We start from the raw sequence: 21,783 nt of genomic DNA on the forward strand, positions 1-21,783 counted from the left end.
TAATTTACTCCGACAGAGAAGGGCAGACTCAAATAATACAAACCATGACATAATACAGTAAATGTGTTGCCATAGGTAGTGGCTGCAGGCTTTACATTTGGGACAGTTTATACTAGTATTGTTGTAATACACCTCCCGGCCACCAGTGGGGGCGCTGATGCACTGCAGCTGAGCAGCGTTGTGATTGGTTAGTGAGCAAGGAAGAAAATGCGCTCCATAATTTGTTTGTTTGTTTTTGTGGCTCTAATGGAAGTCATTAAACTTAACCCCTCTCTTGTTGGATTAATCATGATTTTGTTACTTTATACACCCACCTGACATCGTTCCTCCGCTCTTTAAGTCGTCAAAAAGTTTGCCTTCATCGGGTAAGTTTGTATTTTTGATGTTTATCCCCTAACGAGTTTTACAAATGGCCGAGTGACTTGCTGCTACAAATGTATGTGCATTTTTTTTTTTTTTTTTACCCTTGTTGGCTTTACCACTTGATTTTAGTCTCATAACCAACAGGATAGTAAACTTTGTTATATATTTTTTTATATTATTAAGCTGTATGTTGGTGCCAGGTCTGCTGACCAACCACCAGGTGCACCTGTTAACCTGTGTAACTAGCCAAAATAGAGCTAGCTAGGCCTCACAACAGCGTTAGTGAGGAAAAGAACTAATAATGAGAAGAGGCAGAGTTGGATGTAAGCTAGCCTCATTTGCGTTTTTCGTTTAGCTATTGCTTTTTTTTTTTTTTTTTTTTTTTTACATTAGATACGTTGAATGTTATCGGGGCAAATACGTCTCAGATATGCAAAGCATGACAGGCTTCATTTGTGACGTCAGCGTTCTGTTCGTCATTCTTCGATTCTGCTCGGCTATGAATGGAGCGTTGACGTCACAGATGAGGCTAGTTTACATGTAAGCTCTTGGAGTCCAGACAGAAAAAGACTCGGTGCCAAACTGGGAAGTGAACAGAAGTGTACTCTCTCGCTACTCTGCTCTTCTCCTTTAACCTTCACCCAAAAAACTCATTTCGCCTCCAGCTGTCTGCTGTAAGTTAACATTGCATAACACGGTCGACATGTTGGGAACTCCTGTTTGCTGAGGCAGAGGGACAAAGTAAAGACAGAAGCTGCTGGCTAGAAATATCTGATATTGTACCTTCATATAGTAACTCGTGTGGTTGGATTCACAGGGTTGTTGTAGAAAGTGTCAGACTCATGGAGGTCAAATGAATTGGATGTTTTTAGAAAAGATTTTCTAAAAGTAAAACTGATACTGAATGAGGTGTGTAGTTGCAGTGCCAGAGTTTACCTCCTCCCTAGCCTCAGTGTAATCCACATTATTTACTATTCTAACTTGTAACATCCTAATGATCACACTAGAGTTGCAACTGATGATTATTTTCATTATCAATTAATCTGTTGATTATTTTCTCCATTAATCAATTAGTTGTTTGATCGATAAAATGTCAGAAAATGCTGAAAAATGTTGATTACTGTTTCCCAAAGCGACCTCAAATGTCTTGTTTTATTAAATATATTCTCTTTACTGTCATTTAGGACTAAAGAACCCAGAACATATTCACATTTGAGAAGCTGGAACCAGAGAATTTGGAAATTTTCTTCTTAAAAAATGACTCTAAATGATTAATTGATTATCTAAGAAGTTGGTTATTAATTTAATAATTGCTTCGGCTTGTAAGTCCCGTATAAATATATCCGTTTCAGTGTTTAAGGACATTTCTATTCACTGCCAGCAATAGGAGGATGCTTATGTCAGACACATTATGTAAAGGAATGTGCAAAACTAAAGTCAAGGTTTCGTAGTTCATCATTTTACATTCTTCAAATTTTAGAGCAAGGTTTTACAGAAGTAAGCGGTTACACCAGCAAGTATTTGTAAGGAGGGTATTTTTAAAAACTAATTTTTCTTGTTTTGCACGATCAGGGATAATTAATACACACTTTGGACAACTACATCTCTGTTATCAAGAGATTCTGCAGGTGTGGAAGTCCAATTTGTGGCTGGAAGGTCACCGGCTTAAACCTTTGCATGAGTAGTGACAGTGAGTGAGTCATCATCCATATACAACTACTGTGAAATATAGTCTCAGTCCTCCATTGCTGTGGAAACGCAGCTCAGCGGCCAGAAGTGCAGGATTGCGGTGGTTTATGCAGTATTTGTGGAATGAATGTGATGCCGTAAAGAGCTGAGAAGAAGTGTAGCTGCTCAGAAAAGACTTTTTATTGCATAGATTGAATTTTTCTGTAGTTATTTTTTACATAAAAAGCTCTTATTCCTTTTGTGACAATTGCATTAACATGATATTTTTTGATCTTCAGTGTACATGTTGGATCTCGGATATAGCTGACTGTAGTCATACCGACTGTATTTGTGAACAAGTAGTATTATTATAGGGATTATCAAAATATGTTTAGACTGTCACTTTGTGGTGTCAGGTTTTTTTTTTCTTCTTTCATGCGAACAGCTGTAAACAATAATGACCACAACGCTGGTTTTTATTCTGGGTGCGGTTGCTTTGCCCTGTCACCAAGTTGGTCCCCACTGAAGGGCGTTTTTAAAAAGAATCCGTCTGTACACAGTGTCCAGACTAGTCTATAGCTGCTTGTTTCCAGCTTTTGGATATACTTTGTTCATATTCAGAAACCAGAAAAACACACATTTTTACCATAGAGATGCCAGGATAAAATTTTTTGAATATTTCCTCAACATGTATGCACGTACGTATGTATTTTCCTCTTTATTAAGGAGTGTTGATAGTGACATATTTATATTTTTACATATTTTTACATTTTCATATATTATATTACATATATTTACATTTCATCCAAATTAAAACAGGTCGCACAACTGTTCTCTAGTACAGCATGTTTTATTCATCAAACGTTTTCAACTATCTTGGCTTTATTTCCATTTCCGTTATACACAAACAGAAAAAACAGTTAAATTTCACCCCAAAAAAACAGTTAAAATTATATGAATGAAGTGTTTTTATTTCATTGTTGCACAAAATGACTACAAAAGACCTTGGAGGCAGCCTTGACTTGACACATGCTTACGAAATCTTTTTTTTCCTCAAATTGTTTGTGGCCAACACTACATTTGTTCTCCTCCTTCCTCCTGCCAAGTTGAGGATGTTGCTACAAGTGAAGCCCAAAACATTTTCTTCTATTTCATTTACTGGTGAAACTTGCACCATGGTGCAACTTAAAGTGTGTTGTTTTTTTTGTCCTGACCAACACTCCACAAAACCTAAAGATATTCAGTTTGCTGTCATAGAGGATTAAAGTAACAAGAAAATATTCACTTTAAGAAGCTGGAACCAGAGAATTTTAGCATTTTGACTTTAAAAAATGACTCAAAAAGGATGAATCGAATATCAAAATAGTTGTCAATTAATCTAATTGTTGTGCTTTAATCTCTGCTTAATTGGTTTGTTTACATGTCTCTATATTTTCCATGTAAAAATGTACTGTTTATGTGTTGTATTTTGCTGTTAGAGGATTCAAGAAATGCTTTAATGACATAACATTCAGATGTTATTGCAGTTAGTGGTTACTGATGGAGGCTGATTGAAGACAGTTCACTCAAAAACTAAAATAGAGTAATTATCTACTTATAGCCTAATTTATGCTACACTTTGTTGGACACTCAAATGCACAGTGAAAATTTCCCTCTCAGTTTAAAAAGCTTGTGCTGTAGTATATTCCAGTTTTTTTGGGGGTTGTTTTGTGTGTTTTTTTTTTTTACAGGCAAATGACTGCCCTGCCCTGTGGTCCCAAAAGTCCAATATCTAAATAATTCTTTCAGTACTTTGCTCACGTACAATGGTGTGGGAGAGACTTGCATTTTTAAGACTGTGCACACATTGTTCCTGCACTGTTCTCTTCTTAGTAATTTTCCTTCATTTCTTAGTGTTGCTCTGTTGAGTCTTTGTTGTGTCTTGGAGACCATGCACTTCCACTTTTATCAGTCTGGTGTAGACGTGTGTATGTTAACATCACCCAAAAACTATAAAAAACTTGCTGTAGTCATTTCCTCCTCGTGTGCATAGCTGCATTATACTCTCTAAATCTTCAAGGAAAGCTGAATAGAATCTGTATTTTATTCATCAAATGGTTTATGTGAGAATGAACAAACAGTTGCTCCCTACACTGAGTGTTTTGGCTATTGTGTAATCGAGTGTGAACAATCAGAGCACAAGAATATAGGAGATAATGGGGTAAAAACTGGACTTTTAGGCCCAGAGTGCACTTGTTTTGTTATAAAACGTTTTGATGGACTTCATTTTTTATTTTGGGAGTTCTACAAAGATGGCTGCACACTATAAATACTTTCGGTGTATGTACGTGTGATACCATTAACTTCAGCTGACTTTCAGATTATATGATGGCGAGCCGATAACGACTTTCAACTTGGCGTTCACGCTGTCATGTATCAGCTAATTGTTAAGCGCTCAGGGCGTGACTCATCTCAGGTGACGTTTTGATGAGAAACTCACACCCCAACAAGCCCCCTGGGTCTGACAACCTGCTGTCCTGAACCTCCGTCCAGAGGCTGAGGGGCTCTCGTCTGTCCTCGCCGAGGATCACGGGAGCCTGAAAGCTGCTGTTCAGGAGACGGAGACTCGATTCCTGAGCAGAATAACCTCAGTGTTTCATTTCACCTTCTCGCTGCCTCCCCTCTGGAGCCTTTTTTCCCCCTTTTTTTTTTCATCCAGATTGACTGTTAACGAGGATTGAGAGAGACTGGTGTTCGTTTATGTGCGGTCACAGAGTATTAAGAGGAAGATAACTACATTTTGTGCTGTGTAAAGTCGTTCGAGCACACTTTGACTTTATGACTTTCTGGATAAACTGCAGTTTTTATCTTTTTGTTTGAGAATATTTGAATATAGGTTGTGTTTGTCTCCCTGCACTAAGCTGAATTGTGCTGACTGCTTGCTAGAATATGAGGATTTTTGCAGATGTTGGTAGCTCATTTTGTATTTTTGTTCTTTTTTGGTGTATGTTTGCCGGAGTTACTACTAGTGTTTTTCTAATAGGTTTACAGTTTACACAGCTGTGCAATAATTCCTAAAATATTCATATCCTACACAAGAACTGAAACAATAAGACAATTAATGGAATAGTCAATCAACAGAAAATCAATCGGCAGCTGTCTTGATAATCGAATAAATCCATTTTCAGGCAGAAATTCTCTTATGTGATAGTAAACTGAATGTATTTGGATTTTTGGATTGATTGTCAGACATTTGAAGATGTCACCCGTAGCTTTAGGAAACTGTGATGGGTATTTATTGCTATTTTCTGATAGCTTATAGACCAAAAGATCAATCAATTAATTGATTGATAACGAAAATAAGCCCTATTTTACACAAACAGTATTTTCAGTGCAGTCGATTCATACTTTGTCCACAAGGGGGCAGTAATTGCATACTATATCCCCCTTTAAGTAAAGGGATATTGCAACTTTTTATTGGTTGGGTTTCAGTGATAGATTTTACAGGCATTATTGATGCATGGATGCCCTAAAGCTGCTACAAATACTTAGGAAAACAAAAAAAGCCAATGTAATATATAAGCTCTCATACCTGAAAGAATCTACAAAAAATGGTTTAAGTAGAAAATGTCTTTAAAATCATATTGGCGTGATGTTTAAAAATAGAAAAATGAAACTCTATCCAGTTACATGGGCCCTGCTGTAATGTTTTCTCTGAGTCCTTTGTTATTTCCTTGGTATATGCATTTTTTTTTTTTTAAACTCCATGAGTAAATCGATCCGTCTCCGGCAAATGGACTGTGACGACATGAGACAGACGCCCCGCGTGTGATTAGTGCAACTCTTTCTCCAGACTGTCAGAGCCTCGTTCAAATGGCACCGCAGCTCTCCTGATTTAACTGGTTTTTAAACAGTGAACCTGAAATCAGTCGGGAGGGAGAGAGGAAAAAAAAAAAAGAACAAATAAAGCCACTTAGCCTAAATGAAGGAGAGGGAAGAAAGGAGGAGAGAGGGGGAAATCAAATAAATAAAGTCAAACAAAGTGTGCGCGCTCGCGGGGGTTATCCATTGACAGAGACTGCAGTTAGCGGTGTTTTTTTTCCTCTCTCTCTCTCTCTCTCTCTCCACTATCCTCGACTGGCTGCACCAATCACAGCCGAATTAGGCCTAATATTTATTTCCAGAAACAATTGCCTACATGTTTCAGCGGGGCTTTGATTGAAGTCCCGGCGGACATGTTGTAGACAGATGTTTAGATGACCTCATGTTTGAAGTAATGTTGATTCTGGATGGGGTGCTTCTCGGCCTGTTCCTCTAAATCAGCTCCCTCTGCCTCCCATCTTTTTTTTCTTCTTCTTCTTCTTCTTCTTTTTCTCAGTCTGGGAGGGCATGCGGAGGCTCACGTCCCCTCCTCATATTTAATGTGTGCTTTGGCTCGCGTTAAATAGGCCCCATTTACATTTCTGTAGGCTACCATCCTTGACAGACAGATGTCCGTGCATGGTGTTGTGGATGGCTTGGTTAAAATGAGCCATGATGGTGCTGAAGGATGGCTACTTAACCGGACACACATGTCTTTCGTTCTCTTTCTACGTATCTGTTACAGGAAAAGAAAAAAAAAATGGCGATCACACGCAGCTTTTTTTCTGGACATTAGACAACGCATCGATTATTAGAAGCTGCTCTATTTTCTTCCTGATCTTGATAAAAGTGAACTCAGCCATTCATTTCTTCACGGATAAGCTGCACGCTACAGGGTGTAGCTATGCTATAATTAAAGTAACCCCTCATTTAATATGGAAAAATTACAACAGACCAATCATTCCCCGAAAATAAACACCAAAGATTTATTATCTGCGTCAACTCATTACCGCTCTCGGCAAATGTGAGTGATCACAATGCCTGTTGAATGCGAACAGGCAGTAAGTGTAACGGTAGTGTAGCCTAATTAATGCGATACAAAATGCCTCGCATCCCACCCCCCCCCCCCCCAGCCCCTCCGAAATAGATTGTATAAAATGCTGATGATAAAATAATGAACACTTGTTAAGATAATTTTAAATCAGTGACATAATTAAAATGACCAGGCCCTAAATTACTCGTCATAGCTGAAAGTCATCTATGTTTTATTGAGCTATTAGTGGGATTACTTTTGCTGATGTGCATTTTAACACACACACACACACACACACACACACACACATAAACACAGTTATGATTATTTTTTTTGCAATATGCTATAAAATATCCTATAAGAAAACCATATCTCATTACCCATATAGAAGACACAAATTGCAGTAAGTTGAGCTCTCTACTCGTGTGCTGCACCCACATACACATTATGAGCCACAGTCCAAGGAGATGATTATTATTATGAGTTTTCGTTAGGATGTTAGTAACCTCAGCTCATGCTTTGCTTTTTAGAGACAGGGCGCTGGGTCGTGTGCCATTTGGCAGACAATCAGCGCAGCTAATGACTGCGTTTTGACAGCACTGAAGATTCTCAGTCATCCAGGTCGGATAAAAGTCAAACAAGAAGTCTCTTAATGGCTGCCTGTTAAAATCAGAAGTATCTGTTAGGAGCAGCGTTGTGCAGCTCCTTTTTTTTATGAGTTTAAAAAAAAAATAATAATTCAGAATTACGTAGTTTTGTTTATTTGAAAATTGCAGCAGACATCAAGACTGCATATTATGTCATGACATGGCCTCCTTGGTTGATCTATTAAATCCAAATTTTTTTAGCTTATGCAATACCAGCAGCAAAATCAAAAACATGCACGAGAATTTGGGGTTTAAATGTAAGAAAACAAAAAGAAGTGAATATTCTAATGGAACAAAAGTAAGGGTGTTATAGCCGAAATAGTCTCTTTAGTGTAGAAAAAAAACTAAAGTGAGCTTAAGATGTTTAAAATATAGCCTGATTTATTTTTTTATGCGTTTTAAATGGTCTGCATGTTGCTGTCTGGTAGAGGCGAGCAGTGATGTCTTTAAGATGGTAGTTTTTTTTTTTGTTGTTTTTTTTTTGTTTGTTTGTTTTAGATTAAAGCAGATCTCCGTTGGCTGGGAAGACGCTGTTGTCAGAGTGGACAGAAATACAAACTTTTGGGAGCCCTGTGATGTGATGTATGAGGCTCAGCCGCGCTCGCGACGTTATCTTAATGACATGATTTATGTCAACGGTTCTCTGGCCGAGCTTGGGGGACCGGAGGAGGCCAAGCACGGGGAGGGAGACTGCTCTGTTGTTACCGCAGAGGCGGCTTGTGCTGTGTGTGAAATGAGTCCAGCCAAGACGCAACGCGCAATTACCGGATTGTATTTGCTCCAGCACGCACGGGCACGCGCACGGCTACATTTTTTTTTTTTTTTTTAAAGGAGCGAGCCAAGCGTGAGAGAGAGAGGGAGAGAGAGAGAGAGGCCGCGTGCACTGCAGTGACTCCTGAATCAGCTGTTGTTAGTCTGGAAGCCAGTCTAGTGGGTTATTGGTTTTAGATGACACACTACTGCATCATTAATGACATGATTGCATTATTGCATAACCAATAATGTTGTGTTATTGCATCCATTATTATACTTACTGTTATTAAAGGGCTAATAGGCTTACATGTGTTCTATAAATCTTTGATTTTAATTGATAATAATTGGGCTTGGTTAATAGGAATAATGTTATTATTCCACAAACAGCTATAAAGTGTTGTCGCTCATACAACACTCGCAGCTTACTGTGATGCTATACAGGTCATATGGATTTACATTAAAAAATGCCAAATTTAAATTGGGGGGAGGGGAAAAACCCTCATGATTGTTTTTGTAATTGAGCTTTATAGGGTGTTTTAGTGGAGTGATGTCACAGATTTCACAAATGGAGTCATCACATGAGAATGATGATGCGAGGTTTACGCAACGCCAGCAGTGCAGGGTCCTGTTGATCATTTATCAGATAATCAATGTCACAAACGCACAGTTAATTACAGTTGACTTCAATTGTCTCAGAAAAGTCGTTTTAGATATGTCCAACAAGACAGGATGCTGATTTGATGTTGGAGTGTATTAATATACAGTAAGCAACATATAGGCGCTGCATTTTATTAAAGAATTAATAACCTGCACTTTTTTTTTTTTTTTTTTTACAGCAGCCTCTTGTTAATCTCATTGTCAGGCATGGCAGCACAAACAGGACATTTATCATTCATGCAAGTTCTTAGAATAATAATAATAATTATACTGTTATGGTAAGAGTGGATTCAGGAGGATAATTATGATTGCTCAACATGGGAGGCTTTTTCTGGATCATTGCCTCCTATTTAGAGGGAGCAATTATTAAAACCAGGACACAGCGCTGCAGGAAGCACAGTGGAGCTGATTTTAGATTGTGTTGCTAGGAGTATTTCATCACATCATTGCATGATTTCATACTGCAAACAAGATGATCACAAAGGTCTCCTACACCTTTTCGCCACATGACAATCCACCAGTCAGCATTCCAAATAGCGCAAGTCATTATTTGCGAGTGTGTACGGGGGCGGGGTGTGTGCTCAAGATAGAAAATAAAAAGCATACTAAACCGGTAAGAAATGAGATGACGCAGACGTTTCATAGCAGTCGAAAAGTGAAGGCATACATAGTGCAGCACATGGCAACAATAATAAATCTGCGAGGGAAATCAGCTACACAAGCTATGCTTAATTGAGCACTTAGACTAAGTAGTCAAGGGGCAAAGAGAGAGTGACCCTGTAAGAAAACGAGAGTTTACAGTTGTGAGAGTGGACCTTGTGTGTGTGTGTGTGTGTGTATGTTTGCATGCTTCTGGGTTATGTATTCGTGCAAAGGAAATGGCTGCGTGCATGTGCGAGTTATGCTTTCATGCTACGAAACGGTCAAGCGTACGTGTTTGTTTGTTTGTTTTTGTGTGTGTATACGCATCCGAGTGAGAAATTTATGCCGGGAAATTAGACATAATTGCATGCGTTTGCACGAGAAGTGTGTGCACATACTGTTACATCTGAGATTTGCAGTCGGAGAAAAGAAAATAGACATGTTTAAGCACTTGTGCGCGTCTGTTCTATAGGCGTCTGGGTTATGTATGTGGATGTGTGTGTATACATTCGAGCTCTATCTTCAACCTCATTAAGTCACAGCAGAAACAAGAGCTTCCTCTGTCTTTCATCTTTGCAGAGTTATGATCTCAGTAGATCTTCCATAGGCCGCCGCTGCGTTCAGGGCTCTGTAAATCATAGTAAATATGACTTTCTGAAAACACCAGTAACAAACTTTTTTGAAGAAAATTTGACATAGCTGTTCAAGAGCCATAACACGCCCTCTGTTTATCCTCTACCACCTTGTTCCTCATGAACACTGACATGTGTGTTGAAAAGTCTCGAATTGGGCATTTAACCTTCTGCCCCGTAGCCTCATAGCCACAGTTGGTAGTAGGTCAGACATGTGGACCTGCTGCACGGCGGTGGAAGTAACCATTGGATGCGTTAATGCTGATTTTTCAGGCTCACCGGTTTTTGATCTCTTGTTTAATTTTTGTAGGAAATCTTCAAAAAAAAAAAAAAAAAAAAGTCAAGGCAAAGGCAACCCTCATGTTATTTCAACCGAATTTGATACATGATTCAAGAGTTCAGATACAGTAATTACAAACCCTCTGCGCTCCTGCTGTAAGCGCTGAAATATAAATAAACATAATAAGTACTGTCAAAAAAACAAAAACAAAACCGGACAAACTAAAACCCCTGAATTACATGGCAGTTTCCATGTGTACATATTTGTGTGTGTGTAATGGATGTGTGCATTGTGTGTGTGTATGTGTGTGTGTGTGTGTGTGTGTCTGCCCTGTGATTCTCTGGATGAGCTGGAAATTTATAACACAGGTTTTTTACAGTAAGCCAAAAACTGTAATTCTTTCTCCCCTTTTTTAGCTCCGTAGCTGGGAGACATGCCTGCCCACCTTGGGTTAACTCTATCAAGATGAACAGCATTTGGGCCAGTGCAGTAATCATAATGTAATTTGTTGTGCTCATGGACCAATTTGTGTCTTTTCAGAGGATATATTCCGTGCCTGGTGGCCATGCGAAAGCATGTCCCGGGGCAAGGCTTTAATTAGGGAAGCTCAAATTTATAGACACTTTGTATTATTTCTGATCTTGAGTGGTTGGAGGATGACATACTTAAGAGAAGGACGTTGGCAGAGGACAAGGAAAAATTTGATAATGAGAAACAAAACTGAATGAAAGGTCATGTTAGGAATCTGTTTACCATTTCATTATCATTTTCGAAATCAAAGAGTCCCGCAGTGAAATCAAAGCAGACACAAATGTCACATTCTGGAAAGAGCTTATAAAGGAGCAGCGAGAGACGTATGCGGCATCAGTCCTCCGCAGTTTGTTTGAAATAAAGAGCGAAGGATGGAGATGTAAAGAAGCTGCCAGGTTGTAGAAAAAGACAGTGTGTTAGTGTGTTAATGTTCATGTGTTGGTAAGTATACAACCCTTGCCTGAGGACGATTTATAGTTCTAAATGTATCTGGTTTTGATTTGTGATAAAAAGACATTGAGAGTGAAACATCTGTGCATACTCTATGAAGTTTGGAATAAAATCCAGGCTTTTCAAATTTTGGCATTAATTTGCTGCACAGCTATTTAATGAGGATTAAAATGTTTTGCCTTTAGAGGAGAATCTGATCCAAATATTTCATGAATATAATGACTCAGACTGACTAGAGGGCAGAAGAGAGCCATATTTCTGTTTGTTAATCCGCCTCAGTAATGTATCGAGTTAAGGGTTTGCACTGTTCCCAGTGGCACTTTTTAGCTGTAAAGCATGGTGAAGTTCATGGATTTTAAGGTAATATCAAGACGGATAACTTTGCTGATCCTTTCACATGTATGCCCAAATGATTTCACTTAACCGAGACATACAGCTCTCAAAATATGAGATAATCCTCAACATCTGTGTTTAGTTTGCCGCAGGTATCATTGGAAATGTTAATATTACCAGTACGAATGACTTACACTGCAGACGTCGTCTACATTTTGTTCTGAAGGGTCTCCAAGCTTTCATCCAACACACTGGTTCTCGTGCTCCACATCATGACTCAGATATGACACAGACTGTATTTTCTATGGCCTGTGTGAGTTTTAAAACAAGAGTTCACACTGAGATGCGTTTAGTAGAACGGAGACCACACAGGGCGTCGGGCTCGGCAGCTCCGCGGCGTTTGAAGCACGTCCAGAGGGAGGCGGGCGGGGGGGGGGGGTGGAGGGGGGGGGGGAGCGATGGCCGAGAAATGGGACGGAGGAAGGTTAAGTTATCAGTGGTCTGACAGTGCGAGCGCTCAGCTGGGCAGCTCTGTAATCAGAGGCTGTGACAGATGCTTTCTCGATAAGAATCCCCCCCAGAAGCTTTTGGCGGAACACACACACACACACACACACGGGCGGCCATTTGTTTCCATAGCGAGGCACTGATGTTCACGTCTTCAAAAGGAAAAACGTGAATCCAACAGTAACCGTAGCAGAGCATGTCTCTTTTCACGGCATGGCACAAGTTTCCCTGGAGTCTACTGCATATGTATTAGAGCAGGTGAACTTTTTTTTTTGTCATTTCTGTTGCCTGTTCTAACTCTTGTCGTTTTTTTTTTCCCCGACTGAATTTGTGTTTTCCAGGTTTGCACGTGGTATCGTAACGGTTAAAGGAAAATTATCAGTCAAAAATCCCCCCCACCCACCCACCCACCCTCACCCCCCCCCACCCTCCGTCTTTGCTTATACCGCACAAGAAGAAATCTTTGGAGAGCTGCATTGGTGTTCTGGTCTTTCCTGTATTGCGGTACTCTCGGGTGTTTTTCATAATGGTACTTGGACCATTGCAGTCTGATATATCACACCCGAGGGAGAATCTGCTCTCTGCACCAATCTATCAGTCCTTAGCCTGAGGAAGGCAGAATGACACGCTCAAGCCTCTGCTATTATGGTCCCCCTTCATATTCAGAATTTACTTTAAATTGCTGGTACAGCTTTTTTTTTTCTCTCTCTCTCTCTCTTTTTTTTTTTTGTCCATAAAGGAAACGTCTTGAGTGATCATGTACAGGCCTTTTGCGGTTTTGCAGATGTTGTTTATATTGTGATTAGTTAAGGAAATGTTTTGTTAGTAAAAATCTTTTCTTTAAGATTATTTAATTGTAGTTCTTCAGTCATTTCGTAAGCTGCAGGATAAACAGAAGATTGTAAGTTGATCAGTTATTAGACCAGCAGTCGTCTGCATAGTTTATTTTGATAGTTCATTGATATTTACAACACTTACACTTTCTGATTTAATACATTTATTATTATAACTCTAATAGTGATTATAAAAATATTACTCATGCGAATTTTTGCTAACTTTACTTTCTATTTGATACAATAACACTACGGCTCTTGGTTTTTCTTAAGTGGAAAGTAGACAAGGTAATTACCCTTGGGGCAATTAGAGAAAGGGGCTGAGGGAGTAGCAAAGTCATTTTCTAACCCAAACATCCTGGTCCAAGGGGCCGGAGCGGCTGGACAGCCTCCTGGAGGCCGCTGGCTGGCTCGCGGGGAGCCGTTCGTGGGGAAGCAGATCAGGGTTTGTTTTCTTTCTCTGGAGGCAGGCCTCTGAAACTTCTGCCAGATGAACAGCACCTGAAACGCAGCTCTCTCCCACCGCCGTCAGTAGAGGGAGTGATTTACTGTACTCGGCCCGGCTCGCCTGAGTGCATGAAATCCTTTTCAGTCAGCTTCATGATACTGTAAGCAGTGCAGTAGAGCAGGGAGGAGTGAGTTTGTTGGTGTTTGAGGCCCTGTAAAGTTGTTTTTCTGCTGTCACTTTAAGACATCCAGAAAATGTAAACCTATAAAATGCACATAATATTCCCAACTTATCACACTATATCAAGTCTGCAGTAACAAAAAGACTCGCAACCTTAATGAGGAAGTATGAATTTTTCCAAATATGTTGCACAAAATCGGATTCAAACTTTTTCATTGTGGTTTGAGTTTGTTTCAGCAAATCATTAACCTGCACTGCAGTTCACATATTTAGTATTTTTAAAACAGCGTAAATCAGTTTCCTATTGAGCCAACTAGCTTTCAAACTATTTCAGTCATGTGTCTTTTACACCAGCAAGTAGAGCAAAGTTTTAATCCCACAAAGAAAGAAAGAAAGAAAGAAAAGGAAAACAAATCTTACTTTTGTTCAATTGATAATTCTGGCTTGAAGGAGACGCATTAAAGGTTTTAAAGCTGAAACAATTAGTTTATTAATGAATTAGCTGGCAACAGAGACTTCATCAGCAACTATTTTGATGATCAATCATTTTTATTAAAGTCCGTTTTCAAGCATAAATGCCAAACATTACCTAGTTCTAGCTTCTTAGTTTCCAAAACTGTCCAATGCAATAGAAAGTTGAATAATGTATATTTGAACTACTGCATTTTCCCCCCATTTCCTAACATGTTATAAACCAGACAATGAATTGCTTTATCAATCAAATTAGCGAATCATGAAAATAACCTTTCAGTTGCATCCCTAATCTCTATCATAACAAATACACGCTCGGCGCAAGTCGAGAAGGCAGCTGAAATCACGGTGGGGATAGTTAAGATGTCAGTCAGTGCACAAACATGTACGGTTCTAGCGGCTGGATTTAAAGGGTGCAAGTATAGGTTGCAGCATGTTGGCCCATCACCACTGTGCCCGCCATGCTCCAAAGAGTGCAGACAAGCTGATGTGGTCACTGAGACGAGTACATAGAGAGAGAGGAAAGAAGATGATGAAAAAACCAAGAGAGAGAGAGAGAGAGAGCAGAAAGATTTCGGGGAAAGTGGTCACAGAAAAGAAGAAAGCAGCACAAGCGAGCACTGGCACCGTCCCGTTCTCCTTCTGATCCAGTTGTGCATTCGATACGAGAATCACTCGGCGAGCTGATTCATAGTACTCACATTATGGGCCAGAGAGCAGTTCAGAAGCTTAACGGCTTGTGAGTGATACCCATCAGGAAAGAAACAGGGCGTAAAGCTCTGCATAAAAACCATACATGAAAAATTGAGCTTTGTGGGAAAGGCGAGGTGGGAGGTGGGGGGGGGGGGGAATGAGTGTTTTTGTATGAAGGTGAATCATCTCTTCTGAGGCGCAGCGAGCTGACTAAATGACAAACGTAATCTGTCTAATCGGCGTCGTAGTGAAGCCGATCCCCTCCCCTTCCATAATTTTATATAGATCTTTAAATTTGTCCTGTGAGAAGAGACACAGAGAGAGAAATGGGGGGGGGGGGGGGAGTTCATATTTGCATTCACGACTGAATGAGAATTAGTCTTGGCCTCCTGACAAGAATCTCTAATGAGCAAACACTGGATGACATCATTCTTGAGGTTTGCAGGGAATTAGCTTGATTAGAACAAACCCCTCCGCTCTCACCTTGGCCCGAGCATCCAACTCCTATGCAATCTGCCTGTCAAAGCCTTTCTCAACTGCTATGGTTTTGGTTTGGGACGTTACACACACACACACACACACACACACACACACACACACTGTGGTGTGTTTAATGTGGAATAAGTACATTTAAGGAGGAAAGAAAAATGAGCGCTGGTGCTGACGTTTCGTATAGCTCAATTTTGTTATTTTGTTGAACATTTTTAGCTGTTAACAGAGAGGCGAAGGGGCGGTTGGGATGGCGGCGGCGGCGGTGGTGGTGGTGGTGGTGTGGAGGAGGAGGGAGGGAGGGGGTTTCTCTAGTTTATTTGTCATTGAGAGTTTGCACAGTTCCTTCTTTGCTGGGATGAGTGAGGCTTGCCATCAGCTCTCTAAAAACAACAAGCCTCGCCTGCCAAACTCCCTAGATAATTAGTGAAGCATTTCACACTCTGCAGAACATCAAAAAGGAAGTGGAAAATTGACAAATTAAGCATGGTCCATGTAGAGCGGGAGGCGTTTTTCTGGAGAAGAGAGTTGGTGGTGCTCCAATACAGCACATGGTCACTCTAAAACAAGCTTCGCTGTATAACTTCAGTCCAATTTACACCAATCAGCGATACTGCGGCTTTTTAATGCTCTGTTTTCATTCTTACAAGACATTTTTTTATTCTGAATTCATTAGAGCTAATTTATTTACAGTTGTTTACCGTAGAGGCCTCATAACTGATTATAAGCACCGAGATAAGCGAAAGGAGAACGTCCTAAAGTGTATTTTAATGCAACCACAGCAGGTCTTGAATGGGATATTTCAGACTGAAGGAATGTTTTTAAATTTGGTTACCGCATTTCCTGGGTGGGTCAGACAGGCTCTTAAAACTCACTCAAAAACACAAAGCCTGAAATGTGATGAAAAAGTGTTTGGTTTTGTTAAGTGTTGATTGTTTAAACTGCCTTTTTTTGTGTGTGTAGTCTGTGACTACATAGAATACCAAGCAATTTACATTCTCATTATTGGCTCCTTCACAGTGATTGTTCTCGCTGAAGTCGGGAAACTCCTCTGCATGTATTGTGTTTGGCGTTTAAAGGGATGCTGGTTTTGAAATGATCTCTTAGTGATGAACATATTTCAAGCATCTGTCATTGATATAAAGGGTTGAAAGATGTGTATAAAATGATTTTAGACGTGAAAGATGATAGTGAGATTAGGATATAGTTGTGTCTAATATGGTGAGATTAACAGGAAAAGTACTTGACGGCTATTGTTGCTAAATTAGAGAAAGTCAGAATCTTTTATGTGGGTTATTTTCATAATCTATTAATTTGTCTATTACTTTCTTGATTAATTGTTTGGTCTATAAAACACAAGATAACAGTCAAAGATGCTCACCATGATTTGATACCATCAGACGTCTTGTTTTGTCTGACCAACACTTTTTGAGTTTTCTTGTAAACAAAGTTTCTGTTTACATCCAGTTTTACTCACAAAAACACGTTATGTGTATCTTTTAATATCTAAAAAACATGATGAAAGCATTTCCTTCCTCATAAAACATTTGCAAATACGATTTTTTTTCTTTGAAAGTCTGAAACCTGCATTGTTTAACGTGCTAGCAGTCTTCTTCTTACCCGCCTTTGCTGGCGCATTACTGCGTTTGTTGGCGCGTGACAGCCACCTGTAGATCGGCGGAATAGCGTAAAGCGACATCAAACAAAACGGGGGACACTTCATAACGTTACTCGTGATCAAAAACTCCACAGGGTAGCTTTTTTAAGACGAGGAAAAGCAGGACATTCTCACATTTCAAAAGGTGGAACCTTTAAATGTAAAGTACTTCTGCTTGAAAAATGACTGAATAGATTGTTAAAATAGACGCCAATTGAGCTACTGACAGTTGACTAATCGATTGTATTGATTGTATAAAAAGTTTTATTTACTGGAGTTCATTGGATTTATTGTATAATCAGTTAATTCTGAAACATCAGATTGTTTTTTGGTCTTGATGCATTATTGTTAGTGGATGTTTATATGCAATTCTGCATATATCTGACTATTACATGGCAAAAACATGGAGTCATCCTTTTAAATGCCTTTTATGAAGTTTTTGTAATGACTGTAAATACACACACATACATTTATACACTACATATGCAAAGATACTGAACACACACACACACACTGATCTTGGTCACCACACCCCACTCAGTCAGTCCTGCAAGCCCCAGCTCTCCAGAGCCAAGCAAACAGAGGAAACTGTCGCTGTGTCCACCGTGGCACTCTGGAGAGTTGAACTTGACTGAAACATACGTATGTCTTCAATTTTAATAGCTCTCCATTCCCCCAGATGGCCTGAAGGGGGGGAGGTTGCCTGAGAAGCTGCGTTTCATGTAAGAATAATTTGTGCTAAGTAGCTGGGCGATCTGTTTGTTACGCTAGAGCTGACAGTTTGTTTATGTTTCTTGAGGAGTATGATGGATGGGGCAGGAGTTGATGCTAATTAGACTAAATTGTTGGGAAGAATGCTGAGGGTCTGCACCGCACTGCTGAGGCCAGTTTCCATTGTTCCTGCGTCTTCGCACTTTGGGCGTAATCGAATGGAGCTCAGGCCCATTCATCACGGTGGTGGGCGTCCAGGACAGGAAACAAAACGGCCTGAACCTCGATGGGGAGGTTTGTCGAGAAGGGACTGTGGGTGACGGAGAGAGAGCTGACCAGTGGAGAAGGAAGATGCCAATTAGAACAGACACAACCTGAGTCCAACTGGCCATGAAATTAATGTTTACTCAGCGAGTCTTGGCCAGAGAAGATTAGGAGCTCTTAAACTCCTCCTCCTTTCAGTCTGACGGACATGGTCAACTGCAAAAGGATGGCCATTAGAGAAGGTGTCGCTGCATGTGCTTTCCTCAGGAACCCATGTTCACGTTCACTCTACTGTGGTTCATGCTACACCTACTTGATGGAGAACATTCAAATATAGTTGTGTTTTTAATTCAATACCCCAAATTTCGCCAATATCGGTGAACATAAACGGTGCACTTGCTTTGTCAGAAACATGAAGTCCTGCTGAACTTCCTTCAAGACAGTTACAACAAAAGATGCAAAGATGAAACTATCCCTGCTTCATCCTCAGACATTAATAGAGGAGATAAAAGTTCCAACATTCATTCAGTTTCAGTTTAAAGTGCAAACAGCCATTGATGAGTCACCTTTAGCCTCCAGTAATACATGTACGTGTGTCAGTATCTTCCCCCTGTTGTTGTATCCATGTGGCCCCCCGGTCACTTTGGTTTGTTCCTCCCCTTCACTGTCGTTCACATTAATTTGTTTTTGCCTCTTTCTACTTCACGTTTATTTTCTCTCATTTGCTGTTTTTCCTGCAGCAGGAACCTTTTTTTTGAGAAAAACAGTAGAGGAAATTAGTTTAAGAAGTAGTTAGGACCGTAAAGCCCGCCAGCTATGCTTTGTTGCTTACCTTGATCAGCGCTCGTACCGTACGCCCCAAACTAACACAATTATACGCACACTCGCTCCTTCTTTCATTCTCTCACATAACGGTGACTGAGAATATGTCACCGGTTTAGGAAAGGAGGAGATATTTCCTCGCATCAGAGCCACGTCGAACACATGTGTATATCCCCAATATCGGACCTTATACTCAGTACCTGGCATGTTGCACCGAGTCTGACAATACAACAAACTTGACCCCCCTTCAACATGTCCCGTGTTTAACACCGTCATCCTGTTATTTCCTCATCCTATAGAAGCGAAGCCGACGCCGCATCTGCAAGTCATTAACCCTTAAACACGTGCAATACAACAATGCTGTAAACAAAATGGCATTGCCACAGTTTCTACAAGTAAATGTGTGAAGTCCTCACTAACAGTAAACAGAGCAGGGTCGAGCGAGGTGGACCCAGCACATGTTCAACCTCACACAGGCACACGCTTGACAAGGATTCGCCCCCCCTCACCCCCCCAACTCTCCCTCTACTTGTGGCCTAGTTCAGCTTGAGTTAACCTCTGAGTACCTCCAGTGTTCAGGTCTGTAAGCAAAAGATTATTGAAGTATACTGTAAAACTTGTTCTTGTTCTTTCTAGCACTATATCAGTGTTTTTGCATGTTTTTGCCCATCCTACCAGTCTATTCAGGGTCCTGGGGGGGGGGCGGGAGGAGGGAGTATGTGTTTTGCAAAACTCAGAACTTGGGTACACCCCGAATAGGTACGCAGGTTGCACTCAGGCCAACACATTCACACCTCTGGTCAATTTAAAGCTTCCAGTTCACCTGACTGGCATGTTCAGACTGTCGGAGGAAGTGAGAGCACCCAGAAGGGGAAAAAAAAAAAAGTTATGTGAACGAGGGGAGACCACGCAGACTCTACACAGAAAAGGCCACAGCCAGGTTGAATTTATTGCTGCGAGGCGGCAGCGCTTAACCACAAAGCCATCATGCCATGCATTGACCACAAATCATCTAAACTTTATTGCACTGATAATATTTCAAACATACAAACTTGACATTTTTTTACATTTATTTCTCTTTTGCGCAAATATCAACTCGCAGTTACTCGAGCGTTTCTCGTAATCGTTCTCAGCCGTCGTTTCTTTCTGTAAAAGTTATTTTTTTTGTTTTTATTTGAAAAGTTGTAACTCAAATATAGAACACAACAATAATGAAACAATAAGTGAGGAAAATAAACAGACTTGATGTCCGCTGCTGCACGTCGCCATATTGAGAAAAAAGAAATCATGTCAGCGGTAATGTACAGTATGAAATATATTGGCTAAAACATTCAAAAACACTAGTACGGTCCCACAAATTTCACCATGTTTTTAAAGAAGCATGTATGAACTTGTGAATGATATGTTTATAGTACTTTATAGAGTCAGACCAATATATCTGCCCAATATTTTAGATATACCAACGTATCTATAGATGGCAGCCAATAAATATCAAGAAATTTCAACGTAAAATTGCCAAAAATATGTTTGACAAAGTTTAGAAATTGTGTCTCCATTCTACAATTTGACTTCTAGAGAGCACTGAAAAGTTTTTATAATCCTTAAACAGCCAAATTATTTCTTTATCTCGTGTGGACGTAAAAGAAGAACGTTTGGCCGATTATATTTTAAGATCACTAAAACTCTTATTTTCTAAGACGAATCCACTCTTTTTGTGGTCCGTAGAACGTCAACAGATTGTGAAGAATGTACGTCCAAAGCTCCTCGAGCCCCCGGTTACTCTTAAAAATGTCTTGTTTTGTCCGACCGTAGTCCAAAACCCAGAGGTAACAGATTTATTATCACAGAGGTGTATGAAACCCAGAAAATATTCACATTTGCAGGCGAAATGCTTCAACGATTATTCGATCATCAAACTCATTGATTCATTCTCTACTAATTGATTAAGCGTTGCAGCTCTAATAATATCGGAATTGGCCTCAAAAGTCCAGTATGAGTTGGGCTTGTATTATGACACACTGAAAAAAAACCTGAGACGTTTTTCGAGTCGAGTAAAATGGTGAAAGTAAAACTCACTGTGAGGAAGACTTATGTGCTGTATAAGGACGCCAAAACTGTCAGTTCAGGGAGTCTGTGTTTTTTCTTGGCTTGTTAAGTCACTATTTCTTGTGGCTTTAATGCATTTTGATCTTTCGAGGCTCATGTCAGCTGAGAAATTGTTATCTCTTCCTGCTCGGTGATAGATGTCTCCCCGTAAGATTGTTATATTTCAGAGCAAAATTGAGCGTCTTTAGAGAGAAGCACTTGCTCTTAAATTCTAACAGGCTGACATTTAAAAGCTTTAAATGGCTGAAACATTTCCATGCAGACTTGGCAAATGACTTTGTAGCTGCGCTTGGAAACAGTTCAACGTGACTTCACATTTTTGATATTTTGGCTCTTCCATTGGAATATGGAATATATATACAACCAAACAATGAAATGGAGAAGTGCAAGGTGCATTGCCAGTGCTTATTTCTCTTTTGCAGCGTCAGAGTGATTTAGGGAGGATTTTTCCTTTTAACAGTGTTCATGGAGAATCAAATGTTTAGGGCTTCTGTCTCTGAGGCTACACATGTGCCCTTGTTGGCCTTGGGACTGAATACTGCCAAAATTTCTTCTCTTCTGTCTCCGCTTTATTTTCAACTGTCTGAAGAAGTACAACAGACTTTTTAAAAGCTACATGAGCTGCCCTTTATCTATAATAATATATATATATATATATATATATATATATTAAGTTATTTCAGCATTTCAGTCATTTAAGCCATAGAAAATTAAACTCTTTTCAAATTCTAATTTGTGAAAGCAATGCTTTTCTCAACATGTAGACTAAGATG

The 21,783-nt window shown here is 39.9% G+C and overlaps 1 protein-coding gene across 3 annotated transcripts in view; it reads left to right on the forward strand.

Annotated features, from left to right (window-relative positions):
- The window catches only part of slc25a21 (solute carrier family 25 member 21), a 111,268-nt gene that overhangs the window by 2,345 nt on the left and 87,140 nt on the right, over nt 1-21,783 (forward strand). The window contains exon 1 of one of the 3 annotated variants that reach the window (XM_044374208.1): nt 190-365. The exons of the other annotated variants lie outside the window; for them this stretch is intronic. The gene's annotated coding sequence lies outside the window, so the exon portion shown is untranslated. Of the gene's footprint in view, nt 1-189; nt 366-21,783 lie in introns of those variants that run through there. 3 annotated transcript variants of the gene reach the window in all.

The sequence above is a fragment of the Thunnus albacares genome, chromosome 15 (genome assembly GCF_914725855.1).
Source record: "Thunnus albacares chromosome 15, fThuAlb1.1, whole genome shotgun sequence".
NCBI lineage: Eukaryota > Metazoa > Chordata > Actinopteri > Scombriformes > Scombridae > Thunnus > Thunnus albacares.